General features: G+C 41.1%; 1 protein-coding gene, 1 long non-coding RNA gene and 1 other non-coding gene across 3 annotated transcripts in view; 2 read left to right on the top strand and 1 right to left on the bottom strand.

The window, feature by feature from the left end:
* The window catches only part of LOC140608684 (uncharacterized), a 56,678-nt gene extending 45,202 nt beyond the window's left edge, over positions 1-11,476 (bottom strand). Inside the window, exon 1 of the long non-coding RNA XR_012010657.1 lies at positions 11,339-11,476. This is a non-coding gene — a long non-coding RNA (uncharacterized lncRNA). The remainder of the gene's footprint in view (positions 1-11,338) is intronic.
* Positions 8,215-8,287, top strand: TRNAM-CAU (transfer RNA methionine (anticodon CAU)). Its single transcript has one exon. It is a non-coding gene; the product is annotated as a tRNA-Met (tRNA).
* Positions 11,477-11,504: 28 nt separating the features above from the next.
* Positions 11,505-25,062, top strand: part of SEPTIN7 (septin 7) — a 118,046-nt gene continuing 104,488 nt past the window's right edge. The window contains exon 1 of the mRNA XM_072783502.1: positions 11,505-11,721. The gene's annotated coding sequence lies outside the window, so the exon portion shown is untranslated. The remainder of the gene's footprint in view (positions 11,722-25,062) is intronic.

The following is a 25,062-nucleotide window of genomic DNA, read 5'->3' as shown; positions in this document are numbered from 1 at the left end:
CTCTTTCTTTCTTTCTTTCTTTCTTTCTTTCTTTCTTTCTTTCTTTCTTTCTTTCTTTCTTTCTTTCTTCTTTCTTTCCCCTTTCTTTTTTTCTTTCTTTCTTTCTTTCTTTCTTCCTTTCTTTTCTTTCTTTCTTCTTTCTTTTTTTCTTTCTTTCTCTTTCTTTTTCTCTTTTCTTTTCTTTCTACTTTATTTATTCATTTGACAGAGAGTGAGAGAGAACAAGCAGGGGGAGCGCCGGGCAGAGGGAGAGGGAGAAGCAGGCTTCTCGCCAAGCAGGGAGCCCGATGTCGGGCTAATTCCCAGGACCCTGGGATGATGATCTGAGCCAAAGGCAGACACTTAACCCCCTAAGCCACCCAGTCACCCCTCCCTGGTTTCTTTTCAGTGTTCATGTTGGTTGCCTAAGCATCATAGGGCTGGGAAGCTTGTGCTTAATTTTCCCTAACAATTTAGTATATCTTGGGAAGTTAAGAGTCAGGCCTGCCTCTTTTCTAGCACTGATCTAGAGAAAAAGAGAAGGGCAAGAAGGAGCAGGGCTGGGAGAAGTAAAGGTGGGCCGGTCCTCTTGGCCCAATCTTGCCAATGGCAGTGTCAATTGTGCCTCTCATTTGACTGAGGAGGAGATGTCAAAAAACCCAAACCAAACCAAAACAAAAGCCTCATGGTGATGCTAAAAACAAAACACACACACAAAATCCCAAAACCAACCACCCAATTAAACACAGAAATTTCTGCCGTTTGAAATCTGGGGGGGAAATTGTGTAAAAAGCCCCCCCCCCCATGTGTTTGTATGTGTATGCAGCGGAAGTTGGGATAAATTAAAGAGCAAATATGAAGATAATATAATAATCTCTTCCTTTTTTTTTAAGGATTTTATTTATTTATTCATGAGAGACAGAGAAAGAGAGGCAGAGACATAGGCAGGGGGAGAAGCAGGCTCTCTGCAGGAGCCCAATGTGGGACTCAATCCCAAGACCCCGGGATCACGCCCTGAGTCAAAGGCAGATAGATACTCAACCGCTGAGCCACCCAGGTGTCCCTAATAATCTCTTCCTAATTGCAACACTCAAGTTCTATTTTATTTTTGCCCCTTTTGGGTGTTGCTTTTTCTTTTTTTTTTAAAGATTTTATTTATTTATTCATGAGAGACACACAGAGAGAGAGAGAGAGAGGGGCCAGAGACACAGGCAGAGGGAGAAGCAGGCTCCATGCAGGGAGCCCAACGTGGGACTTGATCCTGAGTCTCCAGGATCAGGCCCTGGGCCAAAGGTGGCACTAAGCCACCGAGCCACCCAGGCTGCCCAGGTGTTGCTTTTTCGATTCTATTCTATTCAGTTTCCTAAACCATATATGATCCCTAAAGGTACATGGAATTATTTCCAAAAAATATTTGGGTGCCTACTATAGGCAAGGCTAGATGTGTACAAAATGAAAATAGAGCTAATATTTAGTCTATCCTCAGGCTCTGCGGTTTCATAGCAAAAGTAATTCATAATCATGTTTGCTTACAGATTTGCAAAAACAGTAACTTTTACAAGAGAAACCATTTTAATTGCCTTGCATTCCTTGATAACATTTAAATGTCATTGACATTTAGCTCAAACCAAAAACGTAATTTGAAATAATAAGCAATTAAATGAACACTTTGATCACAAACATGGATTTTAGAAGAATTGGCTTACTTATGTGTTATAAATTGTAAAAGGGAAAGAAAGAGTTACACCCATGCCACATGTGAACTGAACTATGGGGCTATAAAATAATATATCATCTGTAAGGCATCTGCTTCATTTAATTCAAACTCGAACATTTATAGTTTCAATAGTTGGTACTGTGGTCTTACACATGACATGAAAAAAATAATATTTGAACAAGTTCTTGAATTTGGTAGGTGGCTGTTTAGAGTTACAATGTGTCTTCCAACTCTTAAGATATTAGATTCTATTATGACACAAATGTAGCCTTTAGAATAGAACTCTAAACTCTAATAATATTCTAATAAACTCTAAATATTTCTAGGGAAATATCTATAGTTCAATACTAGTGTTTAACACTGTATTACTACCATTTTGGATGCTAAAGATGGCCATTATTTTGGTTTCATAAAATCTGTTTATCTGTTTACAGCAATTGACTGGCAAAATGTTATCACTTACTGCCAAATTTCTGGAAGCAAATCAGGGAAAAAAAGAGTATTAACTAAAAACCATGAATAGATTTCAATCATGATTCCTTCCATGAAATGGATCAAATCATGGGCAACAATCACAAACAGATGCTATTTTTTATCAAATGTTTAACTATCTCCCTAAAATAGGATCCAAACAACGTCAAATGATTAGAGGTATAGTATAGAAAGAGTGCAAGTTGTCGGGAGTCTCACAAAGGAAGGAAGAAATGACATACTATTTTAACTATTACTAAGCATCTGTCCTCCGCCCGTCAGTCTCCATGGTAATCCAGTACAATTGCTCCACATAAAATAACCACATTAGTCTGGCACAGGCATTTGCTTCCTCCCTGAATTTCCTGTTTTCCTAGATATGAGGTCTGTGAGGTGTGCCTTCAGGAAATAGTCACTCACTCGGAGGTCTGCTAGGAAGAGTGATTTGGAGAGGGTAGGTTCCTACTGCTTGCTAAAATGATAGCTTTATTCTAACCTAACATGTTCCATCTACACAAACTTAAGTTCAATTGAATTCACTTTCACTAACCTCTTATATAGCAGGAGACTTCAATCATTGCCAAAGTCAGTATATTAAGTCTAGCTGTTGAAGGCAGCTGCTTTCTCATAGAACCATGTTTCCCTACCTCCCCTATATCAGTTAGCTGATGATTCAGTGGTAGGAAATGCCAAAAGGAGCTGGCAACTGTGGCCTTTTCCACTTACAATAGATTTCTTTTATGCACTTTGGATTTTTCTCCAGTACTGTGCTCGATGGTATTTCTACTGTGTAATCAGATCGGATGGCTCCACAAGGTGCTGATTGGCAAGAAAACATGGAGGTAAATGGCTTCCTCTCTTCCTGCAGACCCAGGGGCAACTGTGATGCCAGTCTATTGCCAGGGACTTCCTCAGAGGGAAGTGGGGCTCTCATCTGCAATTGGAATGAAGCTTCCAGGAGAGCTTTGGAATTTGAAAATTCCTTGAGCCTCCACTGATAAGTTGAGATAAATTAGGCCTCCTGGGGCAGCCTGGGTTCAGACATCCTATTTCTGTGCTTTCTCCTCCTCTCCTCCTTGGCTGGTGGGAAAAAGGAAAACTCCTCTTTCTAAGATAAAGAATTTAAGAATGGGAGCTATTTGCTGTTTAGACAGCTATTTTGCTGTTTGTTTAAATCTCTGGTCTTCAAGTTGCGTGGTTCTTTCATTTTCTTCTGTTTTGTTATTACTACTGTGTCTTTTGGCTTCTCTTCCTCTGTGGGGTAAAGTTTGATCTTCACAAAGGAAGAGGAAGTACGAGGCTTGATGTTTTCTAATTTTTGTTCATTAGTTGTATAACCTTGCAAGTGTCATCTGACTTCCTGTACAATATGGATTCTTAAGTCTATAAAAGGGCTTGTCAATATCTCTTCCCTTTCATTTGCAGAACATTAACATTGTCAATTTTTAGTTGGATTGATCTCAACAGAACTTTTCTCTAATATCTATGCTATTTAATCAAGAATTTAACACTAGGATGAATACACTAGGATATTAGTTTTCAAATATTTAAAAGTTAAGTACAAAATTTTAAACCATATTTACCTTTATTCCCTGTGTTTGTATTTCACGATACTTAAATGAGGTTTTGTGGATGGCAGAGTATTTCTCTTGAGGGATATCTTGAATTATGAGGTTTCATATTCTAAGTTTAATTTGAACAAATTATATTCCCATAATCATTCATATGAAACTAAATTAGTTTCAACTTCTGCAAATAAGTTATATGTCTTTAATTTTCACAAGAAATAAAGTTTTATTTAATCAAAGGCTTCCCCCCCCCCCCACCCGCCCAAATCATTTCTTAATCCTCTTCTACTGTCCTTCAAAGGAGGAATAAAAAGCACTCAAGGGTTTTTGGATATTGGATACTACTGTTAATGGGGAATATTGCAAATTGCCTAACCTACTTCACAAAACACACAACTGAAATCTCAAGCTCCACCCCTACCACCTAACCTGACTGTTTGCTAAGTTTTGGCAATACTGAGAAGTGTTATCTCACTGACACTGTCATGTTCTGAGTTGGCTTCAAGAAAAACCTTCATATATAGACCTAATACCATTGGCTTCTTTTTGTTTTTAAAATCTTGTTTATTTACTCATGGGAGACGCAGAGGAGAGGCAGAGACATAGGCAGAGGGAGAAACAGGCTCCCCATGGGGTGCCCAATGTGGGACTCAATCCCGGCACTCCAGGATCATGACCTGAGCCAAAGGCAGCTGCTTAACCACTGAGCCACCCAGGTACTCCCACTTAACTTCTCTAAACATTGGTTTCCTCATTTAAGAAATGGGGGTAGTACCTATTTCACCAAGCCATTATGTAGATTAAATTAGATTGATGTGAAATGACAGACTATAAAAATTCTCATTTTCAAGTCAACCATCAGAATATTATAAGTAGCCCTGATTACAAAATTGGCCCATATTCATCATAGGTAGCTACCAAAACAATGATATTTCCCTAGTTTACAAAGCACAGTCAAGTTAAGAAAATTTTCATTTATAGATACTTGATATTAATCCGGGTTTGTGTGTGTGTGCACGTGCATGTGCGCCTATTTAGACATTAATTCTGGGCATTTGGGGGAAGCTTTGATTAAGAAACATTAAGCAGCTGTGTGCTAGAATTTTGGCAAACTGACTTTTATTAATTATTTAGCACATCTACATCGAACACATATAATATGTGCTAGTGCAGCATTTCCAAACTTTTAAGAAGGATCTCATTACATTCTTACAAATGTTGAGGACCCCAGAAACTTTTTCTTTATGTGGAATATATCTATGGATATTTACTCTCCTAGAAATTAAAACTGGGAAAGTTTAAAAATATTACTCATTCATTAAAAAATGACAATAAACCGATTACATGTTAACATAAATGTTTTTATGAAAAATAACCATATCCTTCAAAAAATTAATTTGAAGACTCATTGTTTTATATTTCTGCAAATGTCTTTCATGTCTGGCTTAATATTAGACAGTACTGGGGATCCCTTGGTGGCACAGCGGTTTGGCGCCTGCCTTTGGCCCAGGGCGTGATCCTGGAGACCCGGGATCGAATCCCACATCGGGCTCCCGGTGCATGGAGCCTGCTTCTCCCTCTGCCTGTGTCTCTGCCTCTCTCTCTCTCTGTGTGTGACTATCATTAAAAAAAAAAAATTAGACAGTACTGGATTACTTAAGTGTTTTTGCATTCGATCAGTGGCAATTATCACACTTCACATAGTCCCTGGAAAACTCCACTATGCTTGTGTTAGAATGAAAATGAAAAAAAAAATATAAAAAATACTTAGTATTATAACTAAAATAATTTTGACCTCATGGATACTCTTGCATTTCAGGGACCTCCTGAATGATTCCATACATCAATCACTGTGCTAGTGCCTTGTACCCAGTTTTGACTCACGAAATATTTGTTGAATGAAGTGATGAATATCATACCCTGTACCATGTTCTGGGGTTACACTAATGAACAAGACAAGAGCCACTGCCCTTAAGCTTAGACTCCAATAGAAGAGACACATGTTTACAATACTTTGCTATTAGGACCACTCTAGGTGTGGTCACTCAAGATACTGTGGAGGATAAGAGGGCACCTTGCCCAATCTTGGGAGATCAGGAAAGGCTTTTAGAGAAAATGATGGCTATGCTGAAACCTTGAGAAGCCAGTTGAGGAAAGCAAGCATAAAATGAGAATGAAAAAAAAAACAGAGAAAACAGCAAGGCTTGCTAGAGTTTAGAGGGCAAGGCATGGTAGGTTGGCCAGAAATGAGGAACTGTATGACTTGTTTCCTGAGGGAAAGTTTGAAGACTTTAAACAGGGTAGTGACATAGTTAAAGTTTAGAAAGGTTACTTTGCGTACAATATGAAAAATGAGATGGAGTTGAACAAGGCACCAGGTAGAAAGGCTACTGCAGAGAGTTGAGGTAGGAGATGATGTTGGCCTAGGCAGATCAGTAGTAGTGGAGATGGAGAGAAATGGAGAGATTGGAGGTTTATGAGAAGTAAAAACAGACAGGACTTTCTGATGGCTCTAGGAGATGACAGGGAAAGAGGGTGGGGCTGAGTATAACACTCATATTTCTGGGTTAGGCATTGAGTTGATGATGATACCATTTAGAAATAGGGAACATAAAAGTAAGTATAATGAAAATGAGGAGTTTAATTTGGGATACATTGTTTTTGAGATATCTTGGAATATCAGGACATGTATTTTTTTAAAAAATACAAATTGCATTTATTAAGAAATTTCAAGGATGGGCAGCCCGGGTGGCTCAGCGGTTTAGCACTGCCTTTGGCCCAGGGCGTGGTCCTGGAGACCCGGGATGGAGTCCCATGTTGGGCTCCCTGCATGGAGCCTGCTTCTCCCTCTGCTTGTGTCTCTGCCTCTCTCTGTGTGTCTCTCATGAATAAATAAATAAAATCTTTAAAAAAAATTTCAAGGATATACATTTTTAAAAAGATTTTATTAATTTATTCATGAGAGACAGAGAGTGAGGCAGAGACACAGGCAGAGGGAGAAGCAGGCTCCCTATGGGGAACCTGATGAGGGACTCAATACCAGGATCCTGGGATTATGACCTGAGCCAAAGGCAGACAATCAACCATTGAGCCACCCAGGTGCCCCTAAGATACACATTTTAAGGCCACATATATTTTCCCTTCTCTTAGTGGGCACATAAGACAAGTGTGTAGACTTCCTGAATTTAGGACATTTGTTACATGCCAAATACAATACAATGTCTATCAGGACATGTATTTTGAAGGCAGTCATGTATGCAGATTTGTAGTAAGGAGAGAAAACTGGACTAGGAATTTGTACTTTGGAGTTATTAGCATATGTATGGTCACTGAAGCCATGGAAGTGAATGAGATCACCGTAGTATAAAAAATGAGATAGGAATAAACTGACCAAGACACAATGCTGAGGTATCTGGACATTTGAGTGACAGGCAGAAGATGGAGGTCCTAGAGGTAAAATAAAGAAGCCAGAGATCCAGAAGGAAAACTAAGTGGATTTCATATCAAAGGATGTAAATGCAGCAGGCATGATCACTAGTATCCAATGCTATAGAGATGTCAAGTAAAATAAGGAAAAGGATCCACTACAAAAAAGGAACCCTCATGCACTGTTGGTGGGAATGCAAACTCGTACAGCCACTGTAAGTAGATAGTATAGGGGTTCCTCAAAATATTAAAAATAGAACTACCATATGCTCCAAATACCCAAATACTGGGTATTTGCCCAAAGAATAGGAAAACACTAACTTGAAAATAATTATGCACCCCTATGTTTATTGCATCATTATTTACAATACTCAGATTATGGAAGCAGCCCAAGTATCCATTAACAGATGAATAAAGAGATGTAGTACATATACAAAATAGAATATTACTCAGATATTAAAAAGAAAGATCTTGCCAATTGCAACAATATGGATGGAACTACAGAGTATAATGCAAAGTGAAACAAGTTAAAGACAAAGTACCATATGATTTCACTCATATGTGGAATTAAAGAAAAAAAGAAAGAAGAAAAAAGAGACAAACCAAAAATGAGACTGAATAAACTGATGGTTACCAGAGGAGTGGTGAGTGGGGAGATGGTGAAATAGGTGAAGGGGATTAAGAGTTCACTTACCATGATCAGCACTGAATAATGTATAGAATTGTTGGATTACTATATTGTGCACATGAAACTAATATAACTGTATGTTAACTACACTGGAACTAAAATATTTAAAAGTTATGTGAAAAAAAAAGAAGAAAATGGATCTACTGAATTGAACAAAGATATTGTTAGTGACCCTGTTGAGAATTTCAGTGGAGTGGTAGGGACAGAACCCTGAGGCTTACTGAATAAATAATCAATTGAGTGAAGTTGCTGGGAAGGCAGGAGACAGAATCCAGAGGATAGGCACCAAAGAGGGGATACACGTAGAAACGTGTGCCTTAGATTTGGGTGACACCTTTTCATTGTGACATTTGAAAGTATAAACGGGTACCATAGTGTAGTGGTTAGCACATCTGCTTCATGCGCAGAAGGTCCTGGGTTTGAGCCGCAGTGGAACCACCAAGAGGCAATTATGCCTTGAGGATCCCTGGATGGCTCAGTGGTTTAGTGCCTGGTTTAGTGCCTGCCTTCGGCCCATGGCGTGGTCCTGGAGTCCTAGGATCTAGTCCCATATCGGGCTCCCTGCATGGAAACTGCTTCTCTCTCTGCCTCACTCTCTCTGTGTCTCTCATGAATAAATAAACAAAACCTTAAGAAAAAAAAAAAAGTATAAACGTGGATGCAGGTAGGCTTATGAATGTAGAAGTAGGAAGTGGTTGGGATTTCCTCTCTGATAGGTTTTATTTTTTGCTGAGAATAAATGAGGGAGATGCATTGAAAACAATGGAGAAAATCTGAAGTGGCTGCTGTGAAAATGAGAGCTAAGTAGGGAAGCAAGTTGTGTGGCACAGTTGAAGGCTCATTTGAGGTCGGACACTGTAAATATGTGACGAAAAACAATCTATAGTGTCCATGCAGGATTTCAGATCAGTTTTTAAAAAATCTGTTTTTGAATCAGAAGGTTAAGGTCTAGACTATTTTTAGTAGCAAGTAGAATACTGCAGACATTAGAGATCCTAAAACCAATACAATTCTCTCTCCACCCCCAACATAAAATTTATAATACATGAGTGCATGTGCATACACACAATTATATAACACTATTAGAACTCCTTCTGGAGAAAACTCTATAGGTTGTCGTCATCTCGTTGCTTATAACCTTCCACATAATTTTCAGTGGAAAGTAGTGCAGTTATTACTTTGTAGGAGAGCATGAAGAAACCTCAGGCAAACACCTTCTTATTTATATAAAGAATTTATCCATTTTCATTGAGCAAAATAACAAAATTCATTTCTTTCATATCCATTAAAAGATCCACCTCAAAGAAATATATCAGTAGAGATGGGAGGCAAGGGTTTTCTTCATTATAGAGTATTAAGCAATAATAGTATTCTGAATAATTTTATATTTTAAAATGTGCTATATGTAATATTTATTAAATATTTATTATGGACTGGGCACATTTAACTTGCACAAAAACTCCATCAGGGGCAGCCGGGTGGCTCAGGGGTTTAGTGACTGCCTTTGGCCCAGGGCTTCATCCTGGGGTTCTGGGATCGAGTTCCACGTCGGGCTCCCTGCATGGAGCCTGCTTCTCCCTCTTCCTGTGTCTCTGCCTCTCTCTCTGTCTCTCATGAATGAATGAATAAAATCTTAAAAAAAACAAAACAAAACTCCATCAGGTAAGTATTATCCCCATTTATAGCTGAGGGAACTGGGTTGCAGAAAGGTTATGTAACTTGTCCTTGGGTATATCCATTGTAAATGGTGGAGCTGGGATTAGAAGCCAGGCAGTCGGACTTCAGAGGTCACATGTTTAAACTCCTGCTTATACTGCCTTTTCAAGGTAGAAATTTAATGAAATTTCCTAAAGTAAAATGCCCTTTGAAGTTTGAGAAAATTAACACAATGACTGGACAAATGAGCTGTGAACAGAACTCATGAGCAATTCAGTACAAGTAGAGACTAAGGAAACCATAGATAACAAGACTCAAAATAAGCTGTTTCCTTAGATAAAATTTCCTTCCTTAAAAAAAAAAATACTTGGAAACATTTTAAGTATTCAAAGGAGTAGAGAAAACAATGACAATTTAATACCCAAGTATCCTCCACCTAGACCTAGGCTTTAAGGTTTGTCACATTTTCAACAGATTACTTTTGGCGTAAAATTAAATATTATAGATAGGAGTGAACCTTCCCTACTACACCCCCTTCTCTCCTCAGGAAGGAATCACTATTCTGAATTAATCTATCATTTCCTTACAACGATTTCCCCAATTTGATCTCAGTTTTGCCTTTTTAAGCCTTTATGATATACCATATACATATTTCTGCAACTCGCTTTTTTTTTTTTTTTTGCTCAACATCACGTTAATGAACTTTCTCTAAATCAATACGAACAGCTTTGGTTCATGAATTTCCATTGTTTAGTATCCCGTGTATGTCGATTTGTCCAACCAAGAGCGTGACTTACTCGTCCCTTCTCCTGTAAGTGGACATTTACATTGTTTCGCTATGAACAGTCTTGCACGGGCTCGTGATGATTATTTATATATCATATACATGTGATCCATTATGTAACAATATATTAGATACATTTAATTCCTTAACATGCGGTTTAGCAGGAGAGACACTAACGTGCATGAGCCATGAGCGATACATGCAAAGACAGGCATTAGGTTTCCAGAAAGGTACAAAAGACCGTGGGCTGTCCCGAGCAGGATGAGGCCACACTCCAGCAAAGCGAGCGACATTTAGGGCTACAGTAGGACACCACCCAGGTTCAGTCCTTGATTGCTTTCTCTCGTCCGAGGGTTCCACACGTGCCCGTTCATTTTTTTTTTTTGCAACCAGAGCGCATGCAGCTCCACCGGGAGGGAACCCGGGACGGACGGGGTGAGCTAGCACGAGGGTGGCCGTGCAGAGTCCGCAGCACCAGCTGCAGCCGGAGACCTCGGGGCAGCGCCAGGGCACCGCAGTGACAGCTCCGGGCGGACGCCGGGGCAAGCGCCCCCGGGAGTCCCGGAAAGCTGAGCAGACGGGGATGCACGGAGGGCTCAGACACCTGCCTCCAGGTGTCTCTGCACCCGCACCCACCCTGCCGCCAGGTCGGCAGCTGCAACGCGAGGCTCGGACTCGCCCCCCCACCCCGCGCCCAGAGCAGCGGCTTCACAGCCCGGCCTCTTCCCGCGGCGCCTCCTCGCTTTACGCCAACTCCGTAAGCGCGCGCTCAGGCCGACCCCGCCGCTTCCGCAGCTCCCGAGCCGGCGCGCAGTCGCGCGGGGCGGCACTCGCGGGGGCCATCTTTAATTCGGGCAAAACCCCACCCTCGTCGCCCACCGGCCACTCCCTCTCCTCGTCCCCGGGCTTTTCGCCCACACACCGAACGCGCTTTAACCTCAGAAGCAGTGTCGAAGAAACACGCGTAAAGGCCTGACTACCCACGCCCCCCCGCCCCTCCCTCCCGCGGAGGGGGCCGAACCCCGCCGGTTTAAACATGGCGGCTAAACCTGGGCAGCGAAAGAGCGCCGATGCCAGTGAAGTCATGTTCGAAATGGAGAGAGTCGGCGGGGCCGGGCGGGAGTAATCTCGCGAGAGCGGCGCTGGCGTCGGCTGGGCCCGGAAGCCTCGTCGGAGGGGGAGGGGGAGGGGCGGGGGCGGGGGCGGAGGAGGGAGCGGGAGTCGGGCGCGAGCCAGTGGCGGAGTCCGCCCGCTGTCGCCTGCGTAAGCGGGGCCGCGACGCGGGGCGGCTGCGCCGCGGAACCGGCGTAGGCGGCTTTGGAGAATCGGCGGGCTGCGCTGCGCCCGGGCTGGTCGCGGCGGGGGGAGGGGATGTCGGTCAGTGCGAGGTCCGCTGCTGCTGAGGAGAGGAGCGTCAACAGCGGCACCATGGGTGAGTCTCAGCTTTGGGCCGCCGCGGCTCCGGGTCGGCGGCGCCGGGCTCGGGGCCGGGCGGGGGGGTCGCGCCGCCGGGCCCGGCTGGGGGAACGCCCTGCGGCGACGCGGGGAGCTGGCGGAGGCGGGTGGGCCCCGGCGGGCCCGGGGCGCGGCGGCGGCGGCGGCGGGCCCGGGGGGAGGGGAGGGGAGGGGAGGGGACGGGGCGGCGGTGACAGTTTGAACTGAATGCGGGGAGAGCCGAGGCGGCGGCGTTTCCTGCGCGGGAGCTGGGGGCCGTGAGCCGCGGCCTCGCCCGCCCGTCCCCCGGGGCGCCCCCCGCCGCCCCCGCCCCCGCCCCCGCCCGGCCCGCCGCCGCCGCCCGCGGCCCTGTCTCCTCCGGCCGGCGGCTGCCCCCGCGGCGCGGCGCGGCTGGGCTCGTGGGGAGCGGGCCTGGCGAGGAGGGTGGGGACGTGTGTGCGCGCCCGGGCGGCGGCGGGGAGGGAGGAAGGAGGATGCACCAGGCTGGAGCGGCGGCGGCGGCGGCTGCAGAGGCTCCAGCAGCCGCGTCGCCTCCTCGCTGCTGCTGCTGCTGCTGCTGCTGCTCCTGCTCCTCCTCGCCTCTCGGGGTTCCCTTTCCCCAGGCGCGGCCCCGCAGGCCGGTGGATGGCGGGCGAGGCTGGAGCGCGGAGACCCAAGGCGCTGCTTTGGGCTTGATTTTTAGGAAAAAGGGGCGAGAGAACGCCTGGGGAGGGCTTCCCCCGGACCCCCGGACCCCGCGCCCCGCGCCCCCAGGCCTGGAAAGGGTGGGGAGGGTCGCTGGAAAAGGGAGGGAGTTGGAAATACCGGTGATGTTTAAGGACGTTGATTCTTGAACGTATTTCAGTGTTCTCAGTTCTTCTCTCCAGAAGCCCTTTCATTTCCTCTCCTCCCCCACGTATTGGAAAAAGAACAAGGCCGTTTCATTCACATTTTCCACTCCTGAGTTCCATTGCCTACGGTGCGTATAGTAGGAAATAAAGCAACCGAGAGGTTTCGGACACGTTTCCATTTGCCAAGTTAGGTTTTGGGAGTGCACGGTTTCAAGTCTGGTTGGTGTGTGTGTGTTGGTTTTTTCTTTTTCTTTTTTTCTTTTTCTTTCTTTTTTTTTTTTTTAATTAGAGCGTAGGGAAAGGATTTGTGGCGTCCAGGTGTTTGCTTGATTACTGAAGTAACTGATTGTAGCGAGTTTATGGTTATAGTTGAACTTTAGGATTTGTTTGGCTGTGCTATTTTGATGGAATGGAAGAGTACTTTCCCGACTGCCCTCGAGAATCTGAGTGAACAGATAATCTAGATTGGAAAGCATTTTACCTTTTTTTTTTTTTTTTTTTTTGACACATATTTACGTGATGCGTATAGTCCGTTGTCGGCGTCTCCTCCTCCCCAAGTATTGAAGCAAGTTGAAGAGGAAACGTTATAGGTATTAAGTGTACAGGTGTGGATGAAATTTATGGAATCCCAGTAGACCAAAGGGTGGTGCCTTAGCAGGATAAAAACAATTTCTAATCTGGTTATTCCTCCAAATAGCAAGTGAAGGGGCAGGGGGAGGGCAGGAAACCATCTTTCATCCCACCCAGCTGTTCAGTGGGTGGGGCCAGAGGAGATAGGGTTGAGTGCAGCTATGAAATAAATGTGGAAGCCACTTAGATGGTCTGTATAGTAGTAGTGTGTCTTTCTGTGATGGGACAACGTGGTGGAGCCAAGTCTTCTTAATAGTTATTAAAAAATATCACACACCCTCTTAAGCTTACAGATTTGAAGATCATAACTGATGATAGAAGTTTATTTTGTGTTTGTCAAGTGGATTTTAATTTACAGAGAGGGTATTATATTTTTGTGATTTAGTTAAGAATTTCTGGTTTTGATCTGGAGATAAGATTTTTAGTATGTTAATTAACTACATGGAAGGTAGTGTTATCAGTAGATCATGTTTCAAAAGCTTGTTGTAAAATTGGTTGGTTGCATTTGTGCATTTTTTTTCGTAGAAATGATCTTAATATGTTTACACCAGAACTTCCAGTCTAGTCTAACCCAAAGTAGGACTCCTGACAGACCTTAGAACAACTGTAGAGAGATAATGACAAAAACACAGACCCACATACAAGCGTGGGTAGTAGGAAGAATTAGATCTGTGGTTTCCAAGGTCTCAAGAATGGGGGAGTGGCCAGATGCCATCGACCAGTCAGAGTGAAGATAGTGGTAGAGCAGGTTGGTTTCAGTCTTCTCATAGTTGATGAGACTTCTCATAATTTGATGAAACACATATTCACTATAGATTCTATTCTGGGAACTGCCAGTAGAGTACTGCTCTATGACTAAATTACCAACTGAGAATCATGTCTCACATTTTGAGCCAATACACTCTCGTCAATTTTTGATTAGAGGTGTAAAGCTTTTAACATTTATGTATTTTGCTGGAATTTTGAGACAAAATGGACTTTTAAAAATGTGTATAGGTTCCCCCCCCACCCCCAACTAAATTTGGGCAGCAAATGACATTAGGTTTATTGCACCGTGAAACTGATGTAGGAAAAAAAAATGTTTTTGAGAAGTAGAATTTTAAGGTAGCATGATTATGGGTTAGGCTTGCTAGATGAGAGCATACTGTTCAATGTAGAGTGTTGGTCTCTACAGCAGTGTTTTCACAACCTGCCGATTAAGCCCTATTAGTGGGTCTTGAAATCAATTTTGTCGACTTCTAATAATTTTTAAAAAGTAGGAAAGAAAGAGAAAATAGCAACATACTGCACTTAGTATGAATTTTGGGGGTTGGGTTATGACATTTTTATTAAGAATTGTGGTCAAAGGGACACCTGGGTGGCTCAGCAGTTGAGCATCTGCCTTTGACACAGGTCGTCATCCCGGGGTCCTGGGATCGAGTCTCACATTGGGCTCCCTGCGAAGAGCCCGCTTCTCCCTCTGCCAATGTCTCTGCTTCTCTCTCTGTCCTGTCTCATGAGTAAACGAAATCTTAAAAAAAAAAAAAAAAAAGAATTGTGTTCAAAAATAGGAAAACAGGTGGGGGAGTGCAGTATGGATGGGTCAAGTCCAAGGTCTTTAAACATTTTGAGAGGGTGTGGAGATACTGGTCTGAGAAGGGAAGACTTTATTAAATGCTTTTAAGTCCATGTGGCTTTTTCTTATCTTGGATTCATTTATTCTGTACTCTATACATGGAGTGTGGTTGGAGAGGACTGGGACCTACTCCTCCTTGAGAGGAGGTCATCATAGAAACCAGGATAGTCCCTAAAGAAGATAGTATTGTTTAGTGACTCTGCTCTAGGCCTGGAGGAGAAATATATATATTTTTGTCTTTTCTATTTGCATCATCAAAAATTAAGAGAGCCAAGTTTTGGGCATGAGCCTGGGGAAAGAGGGCCAAGGAGGCAGCTTGGTTTGCTTTCCATGTTGAATGCTTTAGGCCACACATACAGAAAGTCCTTTTGATTTGTGCCTGGTGCAGTCCAGCTCTCCAGAGCTAGGGATTACGTACAGGGATTTGAGTTCAAAGTAATAAGAGACAAATATAGTATAATGGTTAAGAATATGGGCTTTGGTGTCAGGCAGATGTGGGTTTAAATCCTGGCATTGCCAATTACTAGAGGTATCAGGATACAGTTAGGTTACTGCTTTTCAGACTGATGAAGGACTTTTCTTTCTTTCCTTTTTCTTTTTTTTTTTTAATTTTTTTTTTAATTTATTTATTTATGATAGTCACAGAGAGAGAGAGAGAGAGAGGCAGAGACACAGGCAGAGGGAGAAGCAGGCTCCATGCACCGGGAGCTCGACGTGGGATTCGATCCCGGGTCTCCAGGATCTCGCCCTGGGCCAAAGGCAGGCGCCAAACTGCTGCGCCACCCAGGGATCCCTCTTTCCTTTTTCTTTTAAAATCCAATCCACTGTTGGGATCCCTGGGTGGCTCAGTGGTTTAGCGCCTGGCTTTGGCCCAGGACGCGATCCTGGAGTCCCGGGATCAAGTCCCTCATCGGGCTCCTGGCATGGAGCCTGCTTCTCCCTCCTCCTGTGTCTCTGCTTCTCTCTCTCTCTATGTCTATCATAAATAAATAAATAAATCTTAAAAATAAAATAAAATCCATTCCACTGTTGACTGATATTGTTGTGAAAAGTTCTGCAAGATTTTAAAAAATGAAGATGAAATTTCAAAAGGGGGAATAAAGTCCTCGTTTTTTATTCAATCCAAGAGATAAAGTTATTTTGCTATAAAAGTTTTCATTTCTGTGCTTTCAGTTTCTATACTTTGCTGATATAAACCAATAAACAGTTCAGACTGGCTTACTGGTCCACAGACCACACTTTAAATAACACTGGGTTAGGCTATGCTGCAGTAAGAAATAGCCCTACAAATCTAAATGAAGCTAAAGATGAGTTTTTGCCTGTCATTCTAAAGTTTATGTACTTTATTTAGGCAAGTATTTCTTAACTTCAAAGGTACTTGTAGGCTTAGGAAAGTAAATAAGTATCCCCTGAGGTTGGGGAGTAAAGCCTGAAGTTGCTCCTGTTCACATTATTTTGAATTAAAAAAAAAAAATCTTAGTTATTCACGTGACATGTTTTTTATTTGTTTGTCTTATATGCAGTATAAAGAGGATTTCTCCTTCTTCCTACCCCACCAATCTGGAAGTAAAAATTGATTCTCCTGACAAGAGGTGACACATTAATTCTGTTCTGTTTACTTTGGGGACCACAACTCCATACTTTTCGGTAGCTTCATTTGAGAGGCAAGGCTCCAGATCAGAATTTCTCAAAACTTGGCACTATTGTAATTTGGATTTTTATTTCTTTGAGGGGTTCTCCTTCGCATTGTACTATGTTTACCAGCATCCCTGGCCTCTAGCTACTTACTAGATGCCAATAACACTTCTCCAGTAGTGACAAAAAAATGCAAACCTTGTCAGATGTCACGGGGTAGGAGTGGAGGGGAGAGAATCACCCAAATTGAGAACTACTGTGCCAAGTGTTGGAGAAGCCTTTGAAAGATTATAGGAGTTGGAGAAGAAGGAAGTCTTCCTTAACTATCTAGTCCATAATTCTTCCTTCTGGAGCTCTTACCATATTTCCCTAACTTGGGGATCAGAATCACCTGGGTAGCTTGTGTGTGTGTGTGTAAGTTATCATTTAATTCATTGATTTTTGTAAAATGTGGTCAGTAATTACTGGGTACATAACAATATGCTAGGTCAGTATTTTCCTAAGTATAATTGATAAACCTCGTGGATGAGGGTCAACACAGTCTCTTGTTAAAAATGCAGATTAAGGGCAGCCCGGGTGGCTCAGCAATTTAGCACCGCCTTCAGCCCAGGGCCTGATCCTGGAGACCCAGGATTGAGTCCCATGTCGGGCTCCTTGTGTGGAGCCGGCTTCTCCCTTTGCCTGTGTCTCTGCCACTCTCTCTCTCTGTGTCTCTCATTAATAAATAAATAAAATCTTTTTTAAAAAATTTAATTTATTTATTTATGATAGTCACACACACAGAGAGAGAGAGAGAGAGGCGGAGACACAGGCAGAAGGAGGAGCAGGCTCCATGCACTGGGAGCCCGACGTGGGATTCGATCCCGGGTCTCCAGGATTGCGCCCTGGGCGGAAGGCAGGCGCCAAACCGCTGCGCCACCCAGGGATCCCAAATAAATAAAATCTTAAAAAAAATGCAGATTAATTAGTTCCTACCACACATGCCATGATTCACAGTTTCTGAAAGGGGCCCAAGAATCTGCACTTTTAAATGCTTTCCAAATTAAGTAACTTTATTGAGGTACAGTTTTCATTCATATACAGTTTTCATACAGTTTTTTAACATGAAAAAACATGTTTTATTAATTAAAATATATTAAGTTCACACATAGACTAAGTTATGCATTTCAAATTACTCCGTTATCATTCTTAAAATACAGAAGACAAGTGTTGAAAAGCTTCATGTATTGATATCATGATGTGCAAACAGTGATGATCATCCATTTCAGGCCTGAGTTCAGTCTTAAGAAATGTGTGTGTTCAAGTGAAATGCATTGTAGGGAAGAGTTAGCAATCTTCTTTCTGATATCTTCAGGATTTCTTCATTTTAACCACTTCAACTCATACTGTCTACTCACTTTACTGGTTGCTCTAATGAAGATTTATCAGTAGCTTACAGGACTGCCAGCTCTTTTTCCTTAAAGAGCAAATAATAAAGCCTTGTATTTCTTATACTTAGGAAGTTCTTTAGTTTTCATGTATGGAGAAGAATGATGTTCTGACCACCTCTTTCATGGTAAATGACATCAGTATTATAACCATAAACAGCATCTCAATTTAGATGTGCTTTTCATACTCTCCTTCATGTTCTATGGAAATTAGGTATGCATGAATCCCATCAAATCCAGAAAGCATCTCATATCTTTGATGCAGAAACAATCAGCCACATGGCTTCACATACCTACTAGGAATAAATGAATTTTCTGAAGTGATAGGAGAGTAAAATACATTACTATTTTTTAGTCACAATCTAACAAAGGGTCAATGTAAAAAAAAAAATCACACGTTGAAATTGATTATATCCAACAAAATCCACCCACAAAGATGCAGAGTTTCAGTTCACAAAATGTTGAGCTCAATGAATTTTGACAGATATATACACTTGGTAGATTTTATTCCAGTCAAGATAAAAAACATTACTGGGGCATCTGGGTGGACTCTTGAGTTTTGGCTCATGTCAAGATCTCGGGGGTTGTGAGATCAAGCCCTGCATAGGGCTCTGTACTCAGCAGGGAGTCTGCTTGAGATTCTCTGCCTCTAACTCCCTGCCTTCCCTTACTAATATTTTTTTAAAGATTTTATTTATTTATTAGAGACAGAGAGAGAGAGAGGCAGAGACACAGGCAGAGGGAGAAGCAGGCTTCATGCAGGGAGCCCGATGTGGGACTCTATCCTGGGTCTCTAGGATCACACCCTAGGTTGAAGACGGCGCTAAACCATTGAGCCACTGGGGCTGCCCCCTGCCTCCCCTTATACACATGCTCTCACATGCTTGCAAGCATGCCAGAGCTCTCCCCCTATCGCCTGCCCCAAATAAATAAATATTTTTAAAAAAAGATAACATTTCCGTCACCCCAGAGTTTCTTGTGCCCCTATGCAGTTATCCCCCTCCTGCTCCCAGGTAACCGTTGATCAGATTTCTAATATCCATAGATGAGCTTAAAAATTTCATTTATTATTTATTTATTTATTAATTTAATTTAATTTTATTTTATTTTAGATTTTATTTATTTATTCATGAGAGACACACAGAGAGAGGCAGAGATACAGGCAGAGAGAAGTAGACTCCATGCAGGAAGCCTGATGCGGGGACTCAATCTTGGGACTTTGGGATCACACCCAGAGCCAAAGGCAGATGCTTAACCGCTGAGCCACCTGGGCATCCCTAAAAAAAAATTTTTTTTAAGAGAGAACCTCTTCATTGAGGTATAATTTACATATAGTCAACTCATTTAAAGTGTTTTTTTCTGGATAGGTTTTTATTTTTTAGATTTTATTTATTTATTCATGAGACACAGAGAAAGAGAGAGAGGCAGAGACACAGGCAGAGGGAGAAGCAGGCTCCATGCCGGGAGCCTGACGTGGGGCTCGATCCCAGGTCTCCAGGATTAGGCCCTGGGCAGAAGGCGGTGCTAAACCATTGAGCCACCCAGGCTGCCCTGGAAGTTTTTAAAGACTTTTCCTCCTAATTCTTTAATTGTGAAGGATTTGAAATGTGAAGGAAACATGAAACGATAGTAAAATGATCATCTTGGTACTTTTAAAAGCATACAGATTGTAGTAGTCTTCCAGAATTTCATAAACTGTAGACTTGGGATAAGGCCCTGTTTGTTTTTCGGAAAAATTAAAACTATTTTTTTTTCCAGTTTTACTTTGTAAAATATATTTGAAATATTCCTGTAGTGGCAATTTGAAATTTTTGTTAATGTAATAAATACTTAACTGCCAACAAAGTGTCAGACACTGCAAAATAGTAGCAATCAAGAAAGCTATGGCCTGCAGCCTATGGATGTTACATAGTATTTGTGATTTAATTTCTGAAAATGCCTTTTATTCTATGGAGGAGTTTATATTTGTCAAATAGGCAATAAAATCACTTGACTCAAAATTCAAAATGTTAAGAAGAGATATGCAGTGAAATCTTTCTTCTCCTATTCCCAAGTAACCCAGTTTCCTACTTTTCAGGCAACCTATTTAACAGTTTCTTTTATGTTTCTTTTAAAGGTGGTTTTTACATACACAAGCAAAAAAGATATTCCTCCCGTCCCCACGCATAGTAGCATCAGATATACATTCTTCCTCACTTTTTAATTTTTCCCAGTGTATCTTGGATTATTCCATATCAGTACACGAAGAACATTCTTATATACAGCTGTATAATTCCATTACAAGTGGGCCATTGATTTAACTAACATGTCTTTTCTGGTAAGACATTCATTTTCAGTATTTTGCTGTTATAATAACCATAACATGGTGAGTAACTTGGGACATTGATTATTTCACATGTGTTAGTATCTCAGAGCTGTTGAACCCTTTTGACACAAGACATTATCAGCTAAAGTGGTAGTTTGGAAGTTAAGTCATTACTAGCTTAGGACTTCAGCGCTCAAGTTCATTCATTTAACAAATATGTGTCTTGTGTCTTGTGCTGTGTGGTGGACACGGGGGATACTGAGTTAAATGGTGTGACAGTCAAAATAAAAGTCATGGTGCTTAAGAGCTTATGTTCTGGAGTCAGAACTGGATTCACATTTCTAAATCTTAATTGAATCTTGGGCAAATAATAGAATTTTGTTTCATTCTCTGTAAGTGGGAGTCATAAAGTTACTGGATAATTAAGTGAGAATTAAATAAGATGATAACGTGGCAAGTTCTTAGCCTGGCATACTGAGCAGATGTTAGCTTTAAAAAAAAAAAAAAGTTCTGGGACTCGTGGGTGGAGTAGTCAGTTGAGTGTCCAATTCTTGGTTTCTGTTCGGTTCATGGTCTCAGGGTAGTGCGATTGGACCCTGAGTTGGGCTTTGTGCTGAGCCCTGAGTTGACTTGAGATTCTCTCTGCCTCTCCCTGCCCCTCCCTCTGATGCTCTCTCTCTCTAGAAGAAATGAATAAATCTTAAAAAAAAGTTATCAGACTATATGGCAATTGACTACTTTCCTGCCTTCATTTTTAAATTTCTTAAAGTCAAGGACTATATTTTGTTCACTTTTCTCCACCTGGCATTTACTTTGTAAATAATTTGTGATATGCTTTAAAGGTATATAGAGTATACAGTGAAAGTACAGAGCAGGATACCATTTCTAAGTTAGAAAAGGTAAATCGTTAAAGGTAGATAGGAGTGATTAGGCAGAGGAGGAGGAAGGATACTTATTCTAGGCTGAGAACTCATGGTAGTTTATGAGGCTAGACAGGTAAGCAAAGATCTGGTGTCGTGTGCTCAGAATTAAAAAAAAAAATCTCTATTGAAGAATTTTAAAAGAAGAAGAATGGTAACCATGAACATCATGATGATAAATCCATTAGGTATAGATAGAACAGCAAGGTGGGGCCAACTGATTGAGGGAGGTTAACATAGCAGTCCTAGGACTAAAAGATGAGGGACAGAACTAGGGTCGTGGCAAAGGGTATGAAGTATAGGGGATGATTGTAAGGTATGTGGTATGTGAGGGGATGTCGGTGGGGAGTAATGAATCCAGAGTGTCTGAACCTGAGTAAATGGGTGATTAGTCAGTATCATATATCGAAATAGATTATTTAAAACATGAAATTGAGAGGCCTGGAGACCATTTAAGTATGCATGTCTGGTAGTCTTAATACTAGGAGAGATCTTTAGGATGGAAAATAAAAAAATTAAAATTATTGTGAATTTATTCATTTGTGCTTTGAATTTTTACATTTACTAACTCAAGCTATCATATTGAACAAAACCTGTACTGTAGTTTGGTTAGTAAATTTGTTGGTACTTTTTTTTTTTTTTTTTTAAGAGTAAAGGGGAGGGGCACAGGGAGAGGGAGAGGGAGAATCTTAAGCAGGCTCCTTGGCCGGCACAGAACCCTGACAGGGCTCTGCTTCACAATCCAGAGATCATGACCTGAGCTGAAATCAAAAGTTGGATGTTAAATTGACTGAATCACTCAGGTGCTCCTGTAGGTATTATTTTTTAAGACTTGGCATTTGTGCCTTGGGGAACAGAGTTGAAACAATTTGGAATAAAATGGTTTGTGTGAAACTTCAGTGTCCTTCAAAGTTAAACAGACTGAGGTCACCAATATCTTAAGTAATACTAAGATGTTTACTTATTTAAAATGTCTACTGATACATTTCATAGCTGTAGCTCTTTCACACTACAGATAATGCTAATGTTTCTTTATATGAATAACATTTTGTATCCTTATATGTTCAGATTGTCCATACAGAATGTAATTGGAGTTCTTTTCTTTTTGAGGAAGATTTTGGTATGTGTTGTTAATTTTAGAGAATACTGTAAATGCCTTGAGTATCATTTGTGTAAGAGGAGGTGGAATCTTCATGGTAATTTTATCTTAGTGCTTTTGTTTATGCTATTACTAAAGTAACCAGGGTAATACCTGATTTGTTACATGTAGCATTCTGGGATGTGACATGGTCTAAACAAGAAAATCTTTTTTCAGTGATAAATATACCTTAAAATGTCGACATTTCAAACCATTTTTAATTTTAAGAAGTTTTAATAGATCTACTTAGTTGCTTTTATGATGAATTTAAACAAATTAACCAAGAGGGGGGAAAAAGCCATTAAATTATTTCAATCACTGAAGGTTAATTTGTGTTCTTTCTTAATTACATATTTTTTTTCATGGTTGTAATTAGTGGTATATTAGTGGTTAGTGGTTCTTAACCCTGGTCAGACATTGGTGAAAACCCTTCCGGTGCTTAACATACTTGGAAGCTTATTAGTTCACTAGGTGTGAGGTGGGGCTCAGAAATTTGCATTTTAAGTATTTTAGGTAATTTTGATGAACAGTCAGAGTTTATAACCTCTTGCATGGATTATGTATTCTGAGGTAATATAACTAAAAGTACTCTGTAAACTCTTAAGTTTTATGCAAAACCAGGGTATTACTCATCTAATGTTTAATACAATTTTTGATATATTAATCTACGTGCAGGTTATTTTAATAAGTATATGGTATTCCAATGTTGATATTCTAACTGGTGTAGCCATTTTATTTTATTTATTTACTTATTTATTTTTAGATTTTATTTATTTATTCATGAGAGACACAGAGAGAAAGAGGCAGAGACACAGGCAGAGGGAGAAGCAGGCTCCATGCAGGGAGCCTGACATGGGACTTGATCCTGGGACTCCAGGATCATGCCCTGGGCCAAAGGCAGCGCCTAAACCGCTGAGCCACCCAGGCTGCCCACCATTTTATTATTTTGAGACAGTTTGTTTAGTTTCATAGTTTAGTGTTGTAAATATTTGAAACAATATTTTTAAACAAACCTCTTCTGCCTTCCCCTGTTATTTTCCTGGGGGATTTGTTAGTACCTTAAGCTTGTTTTAATTTATATTTCTTATATTACTGTAGGGAGATATTTGTTATGTATAAACTAATTAGCTTCCCTACTTTCAGTGGGGTATAGTGAACTTGTTTTTTTTTTTTTTAATTTTTATTTATTTATGATAGTCACAGAGAGAGAGAGAGAGGCAGAGACACAGGCAGAGGGAGAAGCAGGCTCCATGCACCGGGAGCCCGACGTGGGATTCGATCCCGGGTCTCCAGGATCGCGCCCTGGGCCAAAGGCAGGCGCCAAACCGCTGCGCCACCCAGGGATCCCTGAACTTGTTAAAATAACCATCAGGAACATTTGGTTTTATGTTATGAGTCATGGAGCCATTAGGAAAATGCAATAGAGTGGTTTTTATTTTTTAACAATATATGTAGCTTTTCAAATATTTCTGATCGTATGGATGTACCTACCTTCTTTTGTCCTTGAAATTTGTTGCTATCTAGTTTTCTGTTACAAATCTGTGTTTTAGTTGCTCAGTTTTTATTTCTTGGCTCATTTCTTTATTGAAGGCCTGCTATCTGTTAATTAAGCATTGAGTTAGATTTCCATTTCTGGTTCCCAGCTATGTTCTGTAGAATGGATATGCTGAGTGAAAAAGAAAGAAGTTTAAGTGGAAATGATTCCTGTTCAATGGATGTATAAAATAGTGTGCAAGTAGAAAAGAGCTACAAAAATTCTTTATATAGACACTGTATAATTTGCAAAGACCATAGTTGCTCAGAGGAGGGCTTGTAGTCTGTTTTAGTTTTCTCATTGCTGAGAAGGGTGAATTGGGTAAACATTTCTCTAGTGTAAGTTTGGAGACATGAGAACTTGGCATGAAGGGATGAAATTAGTGATCCCAGCTAGAACTGTAGTCAGTCCTATCTTGGGATTCGTGTTAGAATATTAAAGTCAGCCTAATACAGTACAACTAAGAGTTACTTTATGAGATGGATAATTCAGCTGTGAGCCAGAAAGATAACTGAAATGACTGACTTAGCTGGCAAGCCAACCCACCAAAAATACTTAAGTTTCTGTTTTACCATGGTGCTGTGCTGTTAAAATGATAATTACACAGATGTAATATTTTTCTTTTTTTTTTTTTTTTAAATTCAGGGATAATTTTAGACTTGCTGAAAAGTTGCAGCCCCTAACTTCTTGAAAGTTAAATATTTGGCCAGTGTGGAGGAAGTGCAGAAATAGTACCACAAACATGCAAATGCAGAATGTTATATGAGGTAAATGCATCATCAATATTAGTGCTGGTCAGGGAGTAAGAGAGGAGTTCTGTGCTTGATGGAAACATTCTTGATTGGAATCTTTGTTGAAAGTTTTTGGGTAGGACTGGGAGATTCCATTGTTTTTTAATTGAAGTGTTAATTGGGTATTCTAAGTATAGTCATTAGTGGATTCCATTTAACAAATTATCAGCAAGATTCTTATTCACTACTTCTAAGCTGAGGCCTAGGTATCTGTTTTTATCAAGCTCCCCAGGTGTTTCAGATTACAGCCAAGATTGGGAATCACCTGTCTGCATGATAAGAGTCCAGAGAAAATGATAGCTGTCATCTATTGCACAACCACTGCAATGACCATCATATATTATACTTACTATATGTGAAGTGCCAAATAGTTCATGTATACCTTACAATAACCTTATAAAGATGTTATCCTGGTCTAAGGCTTAGAAAGATTATGTAATTTACCCACCAGAGTGTAGTTCTAAGTTATGGCAGGTATTGGAATTCAGATTTC

This window comes from Canis lupus, chromosome 18, assembly GCF_048164855.1.
Source record: "Canis lupus baileyi chromosome 18, mCanLup2.hap1, whole genome shotgun sequence".
NCBI classification, from domain to species: domain Eukaryota; kingdom Metazoa; phylum Chordata; class Mammalia; order Carnivora; family Canidae; genus Canis; species Canis lupus.
The sequence above is the reverse complement of the archived record's forward strand: the minus strand, read 5'-3'. Positions and strand labels throughout refer to the sequence as shown.